Raw genomic sequence first — 15,719 nt, 5'->3', positions numbered from 1 at the left:
AATGCTGCTAAAGGTTCCACCGATAAAACAAATAATAAAGCTGATAAAGGGCATCCCTGTCTCACAGATCTCTCAAGAATAAAAGAATCAGTTAAAACCCCATTACACTTCACCCTACTTTTTGCCTTCTTATATAATAATTTTATCCATCCTATTATTCTATTACCAAAACCATATTTATCCATTACCCTAAACATAAAATCATGCTCTACCCTATCAAAGGCTTTATTTAAATCTATGCTTAAAACTATTCCCCCCATCTTATCATGATTCATTTTATTTATCACATCTCTAATCGTATTAATTGTATCGGCAATATCTCTACCAGGCACACTATAATTCTGTGTAGGTGCTATAATATCATTTAAAACTTGCTTCATTCTATTTGCCAGGATCTTAGCTAAAATCTTATAATCCGAATTTAACAAACTAATTGGCCTATAATTCTCCAGTTTCAATTTGCTCCCCTTATTTTTATATAAAATCGTTATCAGCCCTGTCACCATAGATTCTGAAACACTATTATTATCCTCCATATATTGATAAACTTCCAATAAAATAGGTGCTAAAAAACTTTCATATACTTTATAAAATTCTGCAATTATTCCATCCACACCAGGACTCTTATTTACTTGTAACCCCCTAATCGCATCTTTAACTTCATTCACTGTTATCTTCCCATCACACATTTGTTTATCCTCTACATTAATTTGCACATCCACACTATTCAATATCTCCTTTACACACCCCTCATCCACCTCCCCTTTCTTAAATAAATCCTTATAAAAATTCTGCACTGTTTCTAATATCTCTACATAATCATTAACAACTTCACCCTTTACATTTTCAATCTCTCTAATATATGTTCTCCTCTGTTTATTCTTCTCTAAACCAAGAAAAAATGAAGTACATTTCTCCCCCTCTAAAACATACTTTGCCCTACTTCTTATAATTGCACCCTTACACTTATCTATTTCATATTTACTCAATTTTGCTTTTAAATCTAAAAACGTTTCTACATTATAATTAGGTTCACTGTCACACTTCCCCATTTCTTCATCCAATCTAGCCCTCAACTCATTTTCTTCTCTTTTCATCCTTCCTCGCTTTTTCCTTGCATATCTTATACTAAAAACTTTTATTTTTTCCTTAACCTTGTCCCACCATAAACACTTATCATTCTCTTTCCGCTTATCCTCTATTTCACATGCTATCAAAGATTTAAGGTGTTTCCCATATTCCTCATCTTCTAAATACCCTGCATTCATACACCATATCCCACCCCCTGTTCTTTCCTCATCTAAACCCACTGAAAATGTTAAACCTGCATGATCACTAAAAGTTGTAAAAACATACTTAATAGCTTTCATAAAATTCCTCAAACCTTCTTTTACTAAAACCAGATCAATCCTAGTTTGTTTCAAAACCCCTAAAACCACCTGCCTTCTAGAAAATTCTCTTTTGTCTGGATTTTCCTCTCTCCACATATCAATCATTCCTTTTTCTAACATCATCTTCTTTAAAACCCCCCTAGATACATCACTTCTAAAAATAGCTCCCCTTGTCATATCCAGTCTATCCATTTTAATATTAAAATCCCCAACTACAATACAGTTCCCCTCACACCATTTCCCTAATTCTAAAAATAAATCTTTGCGCTCTATTTCAGTATTAGGAGCATAAATATTTATAATTCTAAAAACCATATTCATATATTCAAAATCTAAAATTAAAATCCTCCCGTTATTATCATTATATATATGTTTCACATTCTCTACTACATCCTTCCTCAATAAAATTGCAACACCACTTGAATTCCCCCTACCATTGTTAACAAAAATAAAATCTCTCCATATTTTTCTTACTTCTAAAATACATACGTTGTCCCAATGTGTTTCTTGAAGACATAAAATATCGGAATTCTCCATTTTTACAATTCTTTGAAATTTTTCCATTGTTCTTAAACCGTTTGCATTGATTGACATAAAATTAACCATTCCAATAAATAGTAAAAATAATACATATTTTCTCATTTACCTCTATCTGTTGTCATGTTTTCTTCCTTTTCTATCCTTTTTCGCCTCCGCCACCGCTTTCCTCTTCCTGTAGCCCTCCCATTTTCTGTCAATCTGTTCCATGTCATCTGAATCTGAAATGGATTCTAAATCCATCTCTTCCACGTAACTTAAACTCTTCTTTCTAGTGCCTGTTGTGCTTTCTGTATCCATTTGCGTTTCCTGTATTATTGTCAGCATCTCACTCCCCTCCACTTCACCTTCTTCCGAGGCACCCACATAGCCCGAGGTCCCCCCCAAAATCTGTGAGTCCCCAGTTCCTCCACCCAGCCCACTCCCCCCCTCCTCCTGAAAGCTCCCTCTTCTTATTGCTGAGTCCATACTGCTCCCTATTTCATTCGTCTTCTGTTCGATCTTCTCCCTTCTTGCGTTCTCCGTCTCTCCACCCTCCACCACGTCCTCTCCTCCATCATCTTCTTCTGGTCTCGGTGATACATCAGTCTCCACAAAGAGATCCTGGCTCCTCTCCTCATTCACAACCTCTCCACAGTTGCACTCGTCAGTTCTCATGCGACATCCTTCGCAAAATGCCCTTTCCTTTCCACCTACACATTCTCTTGCATAATGCCCTTGCTTCCCACACTTATAACATTTGAATTCAGGGCAGTCCTTCAAAATGTGACCAGGCTGAATACAGAGCCTACAAACTCTGACCTGCTTGTCATGAATGACTCTAAAGTACTCTCCTCCTTCAAGTGTGTCAAACCTTGTAGAGTACGGCAATGATTTCACAGTGTCCGTAAATTTCACTTTGCAGTATCTTGTTCCATCTGCTATCTCCGTCCCTGGCCAAACTCTCCTCCTGATTTCAGAGACTGCTGATACACCCCAGCTACCTAGCTTGGCCAATATAGCGTTGTCTTCCATATACACAGGCAAATTCATAAAAGAGACTATAAGTTCATTGGAAACCATGTCTCTTGCCATAATTCTTGTTTCTTTAATCATAAATCCATCCATTAAGCGCTCTTTTCCTTTTCCATTTCTCATCGTGACCTCATACTTTCTTTCTCCTTTTACTCTACATCCCACCACCTCTCCACACACCTCTTTAATCGCACGTAGTAATTCCATCGTCGTGACCCTATCTTCTCCCATCAACTCCACTGCCACCGTAAATTCTTTGCCATATTTCATCTCTCCTTCATCTCCATTTTTCTTCCGTTGAGCATTTTCTTTGTCTTTGTCCGTTCCATTAGCCATTGCCATGTTGTCCGTCATTGTAAAAAACCTTAACCCAAAAAACTCTCCCCCAAGCAGCAAAACTGCAAAGGGGGAAAAAACGAACCAAACTTAAACTTGTTCAAATGCCAAAAATCTAAATTATACTTCAAAAAACGTTGAAAATAACCAAAAAAGCTCTCAAGCAAACAAACACTCACTCACTCACGACTTAATTACCAACACCTGTCTCACTTTCCAAACAGGAAGTGCTCACTCAGGCTGGTATGGCCGTAAGCGAAGGGAACTCTCTTGGTACACTATATAAAGTCAATGTGCCGCTCATTCATCGGGAGACAGAGAAATGTCCACGTTGTGACACACTGACAAAGCTCAAACCTTGCTTACATTTCCTTTCCAGCCCATATATTTCACTCTTGTGGGGGGGGGGGGGGGGGGCATATCCTATGTTCACACTTATGACAACTTCATGGACTAGGGCCCTATATAATACGGCGCGCCCACACGGAATCACGGAATCCAGACTTTAAACCGAAATTCAACAATATTCAAAAATGTTTTGAACTAAGGAGGAAATCAACTAAATCCTTTCAACTTGTTAGAAAATGCATTCATTTGCCCAAGAGAATCATTAGACATCATCAACAAAATGCATCAGTGATTCCTATTTCCACGCAACTTTCAGAAACAGCACAGGACTGCCCAGTTTCTGTGCGCATGCGTGCGGAGCGCGCGCAGGTCTACACTTTGTGTAGCCGTTAGCGTTGAGGCTAATGATTACCTTCTTCTGGTAGAGAAGGAAAGGCTTCCCACAAAAACCTTCTCAATGAAATGTTAACTGCAAAGTAGCCTATGCCAGCTTGGCAGAATTATATCATCATTATTTGCATCCATCCAGTGGCCATTTGTTTTGCAAACTCCGCAATCACATGAGCGCTACAGCAACACCGCTTAACCAAACAAAGGTCTCTTCCTGGCGCACACTTGCGTTTAAAGGGTAACTACACCCCAAAATCGATATGTCTTCAATTTTTCCCAGACCTCAAAAGTGGTCTCCTGCTAGGGTTTTAAATGTTGTCGTGGACATAGAACATCCAATCGTGTTATATTTCGATTAAAAAGGTGTGCTTTTGAGAGCGCAAACCTGGAGAAGCAGGGATAAACGGTAAACCGGGAAATGTAAACGGAGGAGAGGTTGGAATTTTTTTTTGGGGGGGGGGGGGGGGGGGGGGGTCAGGCAAAACATTGAAGGGATTTTACAGGGCCCTAATGGACGACAGACATTGACAGTCTAAAAACAAATGCTGAATGTAGTGCCTACATTTCGAGGGAAACGCACTGTCCATGATTGGATTTGATCAGGGCAGGGCAGCACTAACAAACTGCATGTAGTCCAATAAAAAGACACAACATTATTAGGGCGATAAATAAAAGGCAGTTGCTCCACGCATGACACAAGAGTACCCTCTACTGGAGCAAAAAGCTTACAGCACCTGGTATTCCCAGGCGGTCTCCCATCCAAGTACTAACCAGGCCCGACCCTGCTTAGCTTCCGAGATCGGACGAGATCGGGCGTATTCAGGCTGGTATGGCCGTAAGCGAAGGGAACTCTCTTGGTACACTATATAAAGTCAATGTGCCGCTCATTCATCGGGAGACAGAGAAATGTCCACGTTGTGACACACTGACAAAGCTCAAACCTTGCTTACATTTCCTTTCCAGCCCATATATTTCACTCTTGTGGGGGGGGGGGGGGGGCATATCCTATGTTCACACTTATGACAACTTCATGGACTAGGGCCCTATATAATACGGCGCGCCCACACGGAATCACGGAATCCAGACTTTAAACCGAAATTCAACAATATTCAAAAATGTTTTGAACTAAGGAGGAAATCAACAAAATCCTTTCAACTTGTTAGAAAATGCATTCATTTGCCCAAGAGAATCATTAGACATCATCAACAAAATGCATCAGTGATTCCTATTTCCACGCAACTTTCAGAAACAGCACAGGACTGCCCAGTTTCTGTGCGCATGCGTGCGGAGCGCGCGCAGGTCTACACTTTGTGTAGCCGTTAGCGTTGAGGCTAATGATTACCTTCTTCTGGTAGAGAAGGAAAGGCTTCCCACAAAAACCTTCTCAATGAAATGTTAACTGCAAAGTAGCCTATGCCAGCTTGGCAGAATTATATCATCATTATTTGCATCCATCCAGTGGCCATTTGTTTTGCAAACTCCGCAATCACATGAGCGCTACAGCAACACCGCTTAACCAAACAAAGGTCTCTTCCTGGCGCACACTTGCGTTTAAAGGGTAACTACACCCCAAAATCGATATGTCTTCAATTTTTCCCAGACCTCAAAAGTGGTCTCCTGCTAGGGTTTTAAATGTTGTCGTGGACATAGAACATCCAATCGTGTTATATTTCGATTAAAAAGGTGTGCTTTTGAGAGCGCAAACCTGGAGAAGCAGGGATAAACGGTAAACCGGGAAATGTAAACGGAGGAGAGGTTGGAATTTTTTTTGGGGGGGGGGGGGTCAGGCAAAACATTGAAGGGATTTTACAGGGCCCTAATGGACGACAGACATTGACAGTCTAAAAACAAATGCTGAATGTAGTGCCTACATTTCGAGGGAAACGCACTGTCCATGATTGGATTTGATCAGGGCAGGGCAGCACTAACAAACTGCATGTAGTCCAATAAAAAGACACAACATTATTAGGGCGATAAATAAAAGGCAGTTGCTCCACGCATGACACAAGAGTACCCTCTACTGGAGCAAAAAGCTTACAGCACCTGGTATTCCCAGGCGGTCTCCCATCCAAGTACTAACCAGGCCCGACCCTGCTTAGCTTCCGAGATCGGACGAGATCGGGCGTATTCAGGCTGGTATGGCCGTAAGCGAAGGGAACTCTCTTGGTACACTATATAAAGTCAATGTGCCGCTCATTCATCGGGAGACAGAGAAATGTCCACGTTGTGACACACTGACAAAGCTCAAACCTTGCTTACATTTCCTTTCCAGCCCATATATTTCACTCTTGTGGGGGGGGGGGCATATCCTATGTTCACACTTATGACAACTTCATGGACTAGGGCCCTATATAATACGGCGCGCCCACACGGAATCACGGAATCCAGACTTTAAACCGAAATTCAACAATATTCAAAAATGTTTTGAACTAAGGAGGAAATCAACTAAATCCTTTCAACTTGTTAGAAAATGCATTCATTTGCCCAAGAGAATCATTAGACATCAACAAAATGCATCAGTGATTCGTATTTCCACGCAACTTTCAGAAACAGCACAGGACTGCCCAGTTTCTGTGCGCATGCGTGCGGAGCGCGCGCAGGTCTACACTTTGTGTAGCCGTTAGCGTTGAGGCTAATGATTACCTTCTTCTGGTAGAGAAGGAAAGGCTTCCCACAAAAACCTTCTCAATGAAATGTTAACTGCAAAGTAGCCTATGCCAGCTTGGCAGAATTATATCATCATTATTTGCATCCATCCAGTGGCCATTTGTTTTGCAAACTCCGCAATCACATGAGCGCTACAGCAACACCGCTTAACCAAACAAAGGTCTCTTCCTGGCGCACACTTGCGTTTAAAGGGTAACTACACCCCAAAATCGATATGTCTTCAATTTTTCCCAGACCTCAAAAGTGGTCTCCTGCTAGGGTTTTAAATGTTGTCGTGGACATAGAACATCCAATCGTGTTATATTTCGATTAAAAAGGTGTGCTTTTGAGAGCGCAAACCTGGAGAAGCAGGGATAAACGGTAAACCGGGAAATGTAAACGGAGGAGAGGTTGGAATTTTTTTTTTGGGGGGGGGGGGGGGGGGGGTCAGGCAAAACATTGAAGGGATTTTACAGGGCCCTAATGGACGACAGACATTGACAGTCTAAAAACAAATGCTGAATGTAGTGCCTACATTTCGAGGGAAACGCACTGTCCATGATTGGATTTGATCAGGGCAGGGCAGCACTAACAAACTGCATGTAGTCCAATAAAAAGACACAACATTATTAGGGCGATAAATAAAAGGCAGTTGCTCCACGCATGACACAAGAGTACCCTCTACTGGAGCAAAAAGCTTACAGCACCTGGTATTCCCAGGCGGTCTCCCATCCAAGTACTAACCAGGCCCGACCCTGCTTAGCTTCCGAGATCGGACGAGATCGGGCGTATTCAGGCTGGTATGGCCGTAAGCGAAGGGAACTCTCTTGGTACACTATATAAAGTCAATGTGCCGCTCATTCATCGGGAGACAGAGAAATGTCCACGTTGTGACACACTGACAAAGCTCAAACCTTGCTTACATTTCCTTTCCAGCCCATATATTTCACTCTTGTGGGGGGGGGGGGGGGGGCATATCCTATGTTCACACTTATGACAACTTCATGGACTAGGGCCCTATATAATACGGCGCGCCCACACGGAATCACGGAATCCAGACTTTAAACCGAAATTCAACAATATTCAAAAATGTTTTGAACTAAGGAGGAAATCAACTAAATCCTTTCAACTTGTTAGAAAATGCATTCATTTGCCCAAGAGAATCATTAGACATCATCAACAAAATGCATCAGTGATTCCTATTTCCACGCAACTTTCAGAAACAGCACAGGACTGCCCAGTTTCTGTGCGCATGCGTGCGGAGCGCGCGCAGGTCTACACTTTGTGTAGCCGTTAGCTTTGAGGCTAATGATTACCTTCTTCTGGTAGAGAAGGAAAGGCTTCCCACAAAAACCTTCTCAATGAAATGTTAACTGCAAAGTAGCCTATGCCAGCTTGGCAGAATTATATCATCATTATTTGCATCCATCCAGTGGCCATTTGTTTTGCAAACTCCGCAATCACATGAGCGCTACAGCAACACCGCTTAACCAAACAAAGGTCTCTTCCTGGCGCACACTTGCGTTTAAAGGGTAACTACACCCCAAAATCGATATGTCTTCAATTTTTCCCAGACCTCAAAAGTGGTCTCCTGCTAGGGTTTTAAATGTTGTCGTGGACATAGAACATCCAATCGTGTTATATTTCGATTAAAAAGGTGTGCTTTTGAGAGCGCAAACCTGGAGAAGCAGGGATAAACGGTAAACCGGGAAATGTAAACGGAGGAGAGGTTGGAATTTTTTTTTTGGGGGGGGGGGGGGGGGGGGGGTCAGGCAAAACATTGAAGGGATTTTACAGGGCCCTAATGGACGACAGACATTGACAGTCTAAAAACAAATGCTGAATGTAGTGCCTACATTTCGAGGGAAACGCACTGTCCATGATTGGATTTGATCAGGGCAGGGCAGCACTAACAAACTGCATGTAGTCCAATAAAAAGACACAACATTATTAGGGCGATAAATAAAAGGCAGTTGCTCCACGCATGACACAAGAGTACCCTCTACTGGAGCAAAAAGCTTACAGCACCTGGTATTCCCAGGCGGTCTCCCATCCAAGTACTAACCAGGCCCGACCCTGCTTAGCTTCCGAGATCGGACGAGATCGGGCGTATTCAGGCTGGTATGGCCGTAAGCGAAGGGAACTCTCTTGGTACACTATATAAAGTCAATGTGCCGCTCATTCATCGGGAGACAGAGAAATGTCCACGTTGTGACACACTGACAAAGCTCAAACCTTGCTTACATTTCCTTTCCAGCCCATATATTTCACTCTTGTGGGGGGGGGGGGCATATCCTATGTTCACACTTATGACAACTTCATGGACTAGGGCCCTATATAATACGGCGCGCCCACACGGAATCACGGAATCCAGACTTTAAACCGAAATTCAACAATATTCAAAAATGTTTTGAACTAAGGAGGAAATCAACTAAATCCTTTCAACTTGTTAGAAAATGCATTCATTTGCCCAAGAGAATCATTAGACATCATCAACAAAATGCATCAGTGATTCCTATTTCCACGCAACTTTCAGAAACAGCACAGGACTGCCCAGTTTCTGTGCGCATGCGTGCGGAGCGCGCGCAGGTCTACACTTTGTGTAGCCGTTAGCGTTGAGGCTAATGATTACCTTCTTCTGGTAGAGAAGGAAAGGCTTCCCACAAAAACCTTCTCAATGAAATGTTAACTGCAAAGTAGCCTATGCCAGCTTGGCAGAATTATATCATCATTATTTGCATCCATCCAGTGGCCATTTGTTTTGCAAACTCCGCAATCACATGAGCGCTACAGCAACACCGCTTAACCAAACAAAGGTCTCTTCCTGGCGCACACTTGCGTTTAAAGGGTAACTACACCCCAAAATCGATATGTCTTCAATTTTTCCCAGACCTCAAAAGTGGTCTCCTGCTAGGGTTTTAAATGTTGTCGTGGACATAGAACATCCAATCGTGTTATATTTCGATTAAAAAGGTGTGCTTTTGAGAGCGCAAACCTGGAGAAGCAGGGATAAACGGTAAACCGGGAAATGTAAACGGAGGAGAGGTTGGAATTTTTTTTTTGGGGGGGGGGGGTCAGGCAAAACATTGAAGGGATTTTACAGGGCCCTAATGGACGACAGACATTGACAGTCTAAAAACAAATGCTGAATGTAGTGCCTACATTTCAAGGGAAACGCACTGTCCATGATTGGATTTGATCAGGGCAGGGCAGCACTAACAAACTGCATGTAGTCCAATAAAAAGACACAACATTATTAGGGCGATAAATAAAAGGCAGTTGCTCCACGCATGACACAAGAGTACCCTCTACTGGAGCAAAAAGCTTACAGCACCTGGTATTCCCAGGCGGTCTCCCATCCAAGTACTAACCAGGCCCGACCCTGCTTAGCTTCCGAGATCGGACGAGATCGGGCGTATTCAGGCTGGTATGGCCGTAAGCGAAGGGAACTCTCTTGGTACACTATATAAAGTCAATGTGCCGCTCATTCATCGGGAGACAGAGAAATGTCCACGTTGTGACACACTGACAAAGCTCAAACCTTGCTTACATTTCCTTTCCAGCCCATATATTTCACTCTTGTGGGGGGGGGGGCATATCCTATGTTCACACTTATGACAACTTCATGGACTAGGGCCCTATATAATACGGCGCGCCCACACGGAATCACGGAATCCAGACTTTAAACCGAAATTCAACAATATTCAAAAATGTTTTGAACTAAGGAGGAAATCAACTAAATCCTTTCAACTTGTTAGAAAATGCATTCATTTGCCCAAGAGAATCATTAGACATCATCAACAAAATGCATCAGTGATTCCTATTTCCACGCAACTTTCAGAAACAGCACAGGACTGCCCAGTTTCTGTGCGTATGCGTGCGTGGGGGGGGGGCTGACTTCTAACAAATTCTAGTATTTCATAAGGCAGTCAATATTCAACAATTGCCTGGTTATGTATTATAGTATCATATTAGCAATTTTAGCCTTGACATGAGCACAAACAGGAAAATGACACATAAATAACATGAAAGTAGGCTATGAACATCCAAGTTTGAGGTCACTTAGCTCACACGATTATTCTCTTTTGACAACCTTAGGGGGTGCACTGTTCCTGGAGGTACTGCAATACCAGGTCGATGCGTGGAATGCACGGGGCAAGCCCCTATTCCATCTCACCGCAGTGCTGTCAGGCCGTGGCCGCCGGGACCTTAGGTGTTGTGGGGATCTCGACCCCCCTTTGCCTGGGGTCGAGGCCCCCTTTCTTCTCTACCACCCCAGGGCATCAGTGGCAACCAAAACCACTGCCTGGGTGTTGGTCTCTACCCGTTTTCCTACCAGCAGGTTGCAGGAGGACCTTCAGACGCCATATAGCATGAGCATTAGGGGGCATTCTCTTACACAGCCTTGAGGTGTGTTGGGGCATTGTGCTGTTGTAAATCAAATTATAGTCTCACTAAGCGCAAACCAGATATAATGACTTATCGCTGCAGAATGCTGTGGTAGCCATCTATGGTCATTACAATTGATGAGATACGTCAATTAATTTGTCGAATATACATTTGAAGACATTTGAATATCATTTAATATTGCATGAAATGTACAAAATTCCGCTGAACGCGTCATTCGTAAAATTCTAATGTTATATACCATAAAATTGTATTCGTGTTCGTTGAGGTAGCGTGGCCGAGTGGTCTAAGGCGCTGGATTTAGGCTCCAGTCATTTCGATGGCGTGGGTTCGAATCCCACCGCTGCCAGAAACTGTCTTTTTTTTTTCATTTTGAAAAATCTATGCAAAACGGACATTACAGACTACTTGACCTTGACGTAATTTCAACTGCAACCTTTTATGGTGTTGCTGTATGATTTGTGGATTATGCAATTGCTCCCTCATGTTGTGCATGTATCATAGTACATACAGTCTAGCATTTGAAAAAGGTTAATTAATGAGTCTTTTTCTGGAGGCAGAACTGAGTGATGTCACCTGATATAGGCAGTGGTGTAAAGTACTAAAGTAAAAATACTTTAAATACTCCTTAAGTCGTTTTTTGGGGTATCTGTACTTTACTTTACTATTTATATTTTTGCGAACTTTTACTTTTACTTCACTACATTCCTAAAGAAAATAATGTACTTTTTACTCCATACATTTTCCCTGACACCCAAAAGTACTCGTTACATTTTGACATAAATGGACCAAATCACACACATCAAGAGAACTTCCCTCTTCATCTCTACTGCCTCTGATCTGACTCACTAAACACAAATGCTTTGTTTGTAATTATGTCTGAGGTTGGAGTGTGCCCCTTGCTGTCCGTCAATAATTGTTTTACTTTAGTGCGGAGCCCCTAGTCCCACTGTACATGCCTCAGATACCTCCTTTGTCCCAACTCCCACACATGCAGTGACCACACCCAGTATAACCAGCGTGTCCAGAGATGCAACCTCTCTTATCATCACTCAGTGCCTGGGATAACCTCCACTGTACCCACACCTCACCATACGCCTCTCTGCACATTATTCCCTGAATCTATTCTACCACACCCAGAAATCTGCTCCTTTTATTCTCTGTCCCCAAAGCACTAGACTACCAGTTTTGCTAGCCTTTAGCCGTACCCTCATCCTACTCCTCCTCTGTTCCTCGGGTGATGTGGAGGCTAACCCAGGCCCTGCGTGTCCCCAGGCACTGTCATTTGGTTTCATGCATCTCAACATCAGAAGCCTCCTCCCTAAGTTTTTTTTACTCACTGCTTTAGCACACTCCGCCAACCCTGATGTCCTTGCCGTGTCTGAATCCTGGCTGAGGAAGGCCACCAACATTTCTGAGATTTCCATACCCAACTACAACGTTTTCCATCAAGATAGAACTGCCAAAGGGGGTGTAATCTACTGCAGAGATAGCTTGCAAAGTTCTGTAATACTTTCCAGGTCTTTGCCCAAACAGTTCGAGCTTCTAATTTAAAAAATGAATCTCTCCTGAAATAAGTCTCTCACTGTTGCCACCTGTTATAGACCCCCCTCAGCTCCCAGCTGTGCCCTGGACACTATATGTGAATTGATTGCCCCCCATCTGTCTTCAGAGTTCGTTCTGTTAGGTGACCTAAACTGGGATATGCTTAACACCCCAGTAGCCCTACAATCTAAGCTAGATGCCCTCAATCTCACACAAATTATCAAGGTAACCACCAGGAACAACCCTAAATCCGTAAACATGTGCACCCTCATAGATATCATCCTGACCAACTTGCCCTCCAAATAAACCTCTGCTGTTTTGAATCAGGATCTGAGCGATCACTGCCTCATTGCCTGCATCCGCTATGGGTCCGCTGTAAAACGACCACCCCTCATCACTGTCAAACGCGCCCTAAAACACTTTTGCGAGCAGGCCTTTCTAATCGACCTGGCCCGGGTATCCTGGAAGCATATTGACCTCATCCCGTCAGTCGAGGATGCCTGGTAGTTCTTTAAAAGTAATTTCCTCACCATCTTAAATAAGCATGCCCCATTCAAAAAAAATGAGAACTAAGAACAGATATAGCCCTTGGTTCACTCCAGACCTGACTGCCCTTGATCATCAAAAAAACATCCTGTGGCGGACTGCAATAGCATCGAATAGTCCCGCGATATGCAACTGTTCAGGGAAGTCAGGAACCAATACACACAGTCAGTCAGGAAAGCAAAGGCTAGCTTTTTCAAACAGAAATTTGCATCCTGTAGCTCTAACTACAAACATTTTGGGACACTGTAAAGTCCATGGAGAATAAGAGCACCTCCTCCCAGCTGCCCACTGCACTACAGCTATGTAACACGGTCACCACTGATAAATCCATGATAATCGAACATTTCAATAAGCATTTCTCTACGGCTGGCCATGCTTTCCTCCTGGCTACCCCAAACCCGGCCAACAGCTCCGCACCCCTCGCAGCTACTTGCCCAATCCTCCCCAGCTTCTCCTTCACCCAAATAAAGATAGCAGATGTTCTGAAAGAGCTGCAAAACCTGGACCCGTGCAAATCAGCTGGGCTAGACCATCTGGACCCTCTCTTTCTAAAATGATCCACTGCCATTGTTGCAACCCCTATTACCAGTCTGTTCAAACTCTCTATCGTATCGTCCGAGATCCCCAAAGATTGGAAAGCTGCAGCGGTCATCCCCCTCTTCAAAGGGGGTGACACTCTAGACCTAAACTGTTATAGACCTATATCCATCCCGCTCTGCCTTTCTAAAGTCTTCGAAAGCCAAGTTAATAAACAGATCACTGACCATTTCAAATCCCAACGTACCTTCTCCACTGTGCAATCCGGTTTCCGAGCTGGTCATGGGTGCACCTCAGTCATGCTCAAGGTACTAAATGATATCATAACCGCCATCGATAAAAGACAGTACTGTCCAGCTGTCTCCACCGACCTGGCCAAAGCTTTCGACTCTGTCAATCACCGTATTCTTATCGGCAGACTCAATAGCCTTGGTTTCTCAAATGACTGCCTCGCCTGGTTCATCAACTACTTCTCAGACAGAGTTCAGTGTGTCAAATCGGAGGGCCTGTTGTCCGGACCTCTGGCAGTCTCTATGGGGGTACCACAGGGTTCAATTCCCGGGTTGACTCTTTTCTCTGTATATATCAACGATGTCGCTCTTGTTGCGGGTGATTCCCTGATCCATCTCTACGCAGACGACACCATTCTGTATACATCTGGCCTTTCTTTGGACACTGTGTTAACTAACCTCCAAACGAGCTTCAATGCCATACAACACTCCTTCCGTGGTCTCCAACTTCTCTTAAACGCCAGTAAAACCAAATTCATGCTTTCAACCGTTTGCTGCCCACACCCACCCGCCAGCCCGACTAGCATCACTACTCTGGACGGTTCTGACCTAGAATACGTGGACAACTACAAATACCTAGGTGTCTGGCTAGACGGTAAACTCTCCTTCCAGACTCATATCAAACATCTCGAATCCAAAACCAAATCTAGAATCGGCTTTCTATTTCGCAACTAAGCCTCCTTCACTCACGCCGCCAAACTTACCCTAGTAAAACTGACTATCCTACCGATCCTCGACTTCGGCGATGTCATCTACAAAATAGCTTCCAATACTCTAATTAGCAAATTGGATGTAGTCTATCACAGTGCCATCCGTTTTGTTACCAAAGCGCCTTATACCACCAACCACTGCGTCCTGTATGCTCTAGTCAGCTGGCCCTCGCTACATATTCGTCGCCAGACCCGCTGGCTCCAGGTCATCTATAAGTCTATGGTAGGTAAAGCTCCGCCTTATCTCAGCTCACTGATCACGATAACAACACCCACCCGTAGCACGCGCTCCAGCAGGTATATCTCGCTGGTCATCCCCAAAGCCAACACCTCCTTTGGCCGCCTTTCCTTCCAGTTCTCTGCTGCCAGTGACTGGAACGAATTGCAAAAATCGCTGAAGCTGGAGACTTACATTTCCCTCCCTAACTTTAAATTTCAGCTATCTGAGCAGCTAACCGATCGCTGCAGCTGTACATAGTCCATCTGTAAATAGCCCGCCCAATCCATTTGCACACACTGTATATAGACTTTCTTTTTTTCTATTATGTTATTGACTGTACGCTTGTTTATTCCATGTGTAACTTGGCGTTGATGTTTCTGTTGCAGTGCTTTGATTTATCTTGGCCAGGTCGCAGTTGTAAATGAGAACTTGTTCTCAACTAGCCTACCTGGTTAAATAAAGGTGTTCTCAACTGGCCTACCTGGTTAAATAAAGGTGTTCTCAACTAGCCAACCTGGTTAAATAAAGGTGTTCTCAACTAGCCTACCTGGTTAAATAAAGGTGTTCTCAACTAGCCTACCTGGTTAAATAAAGGTGTTCTCAACTGGCCTACCTGGTTAAATAAAGGTGTTCTCAACTAGCCTACCTGGTTAAATAAAGGTGTTCTCAACTAGCCTACCTGGTTAAATAAAGGTGTTCTCAACTAGCCTACCTGGTTAAATAAAGGTGTTCTCAACTAGCCTACCTGGTTAAATAAAGGTGTTCTCAACTAGCCTACCTGGTTAAATAAAGGTGTTCTCAA

General features: G+C 43.4%; 6 non-coding genes across 6 annotated transcripts; 1 reads left to right on the top strand and 5 right to left on the bottom strand.

Annotated features, from left to right (window-relative positions):
• Positions 1–4,738: 4,738 nt before the first annotated feature.
• Positions 4,739–4,857, bottom strand: LOC139396632 (5S ribosomal RNA). The gene has a single exon (XR_011630805.1). It is a non-coding gene; the product is annotated as a 5S ribosomal RNA (ribosomal RNA).
• A 1,190-nt stretch (positions 4,858–6,047) lies between these two features.
• Positions 6,048–6,166, bottom strand: LOC139396631 (5S ribosomal RNA). Its single transcript, XR_011630804.1, has one exon. It is a non-coding gene; the product is annotated as a 5S ribosomal RNA (ribosomal RNA).
• Positions 6,167–7,357: 1,191 nt separating this feature from the next.
• Positions 7,358–7,476, bottom strand: LOC139396630 (5S ribosomal RNA). The gene has a single exon (XR_011630803.1). It is a non-coding gene; the product is annotated as a 5S ribosomal RNA (ribosomal RNA).
• A 1,202-nt stretch (positions 7,477–8,678) lies between these two features.
• On the bottom strand, positions 8,679–8,797 carry LOC139396629 (5S ribosomal RNA). Its single transcript, XR_011630802.1, has one exon. It is a non-coding gene; the product is annotated as a 5S ribosomal RNA (ribosomal RNA).
• A 1,187-nt stretch (positions 8,798–9,984) lies between these two features.
• On the bottom strand, positions 9,985–10,103 carry LOC139396619 (5S ribosomal RNA). The gene has a single exon (XR_011630795.1). It is a non-coding gene; the product is annotated as a 5S ribosomal RNA (ribosomal RNA).
• Positions 10,104–11,336: 1,233 nt separating this feature from the next.
• trnal-uag (transfer RNA leucine (anticodon UAG)) lies at positions 11,337–11,418 on the top strand. Its single transcript has one exon. It is a non-coding gene; the product is annotated as a tRNA-Leu (tRNA).
• The last annotated feature ends 4,301 nt before the right edge of the window (positions 11,419–15,719 follow it).

The sequence above is a fragment of the Oncorhynchus clarkii genome, unplaced genomic scaffold (genome assembly GCF_045791955.1).
Source record: "Oncorhynchus clarkii lewisi isolate Uvic-CL-2024 unplaced genomic scaffold, UVic_Ocla_1.0 unplaced_contig_754_pilon_pilon, whole genome shotgun sequence".
NCBI lineage: Eukaryota > Metazoa > Chordata > Actinopteri > Salmoniformes > Salmonidae > Oncorhynchus > Oncorhynchus clarkii.
Note: the sequence above shows the minus strand (reverse complement) of the source record. Positions and strands in the feature narration are given on the sequence as shown.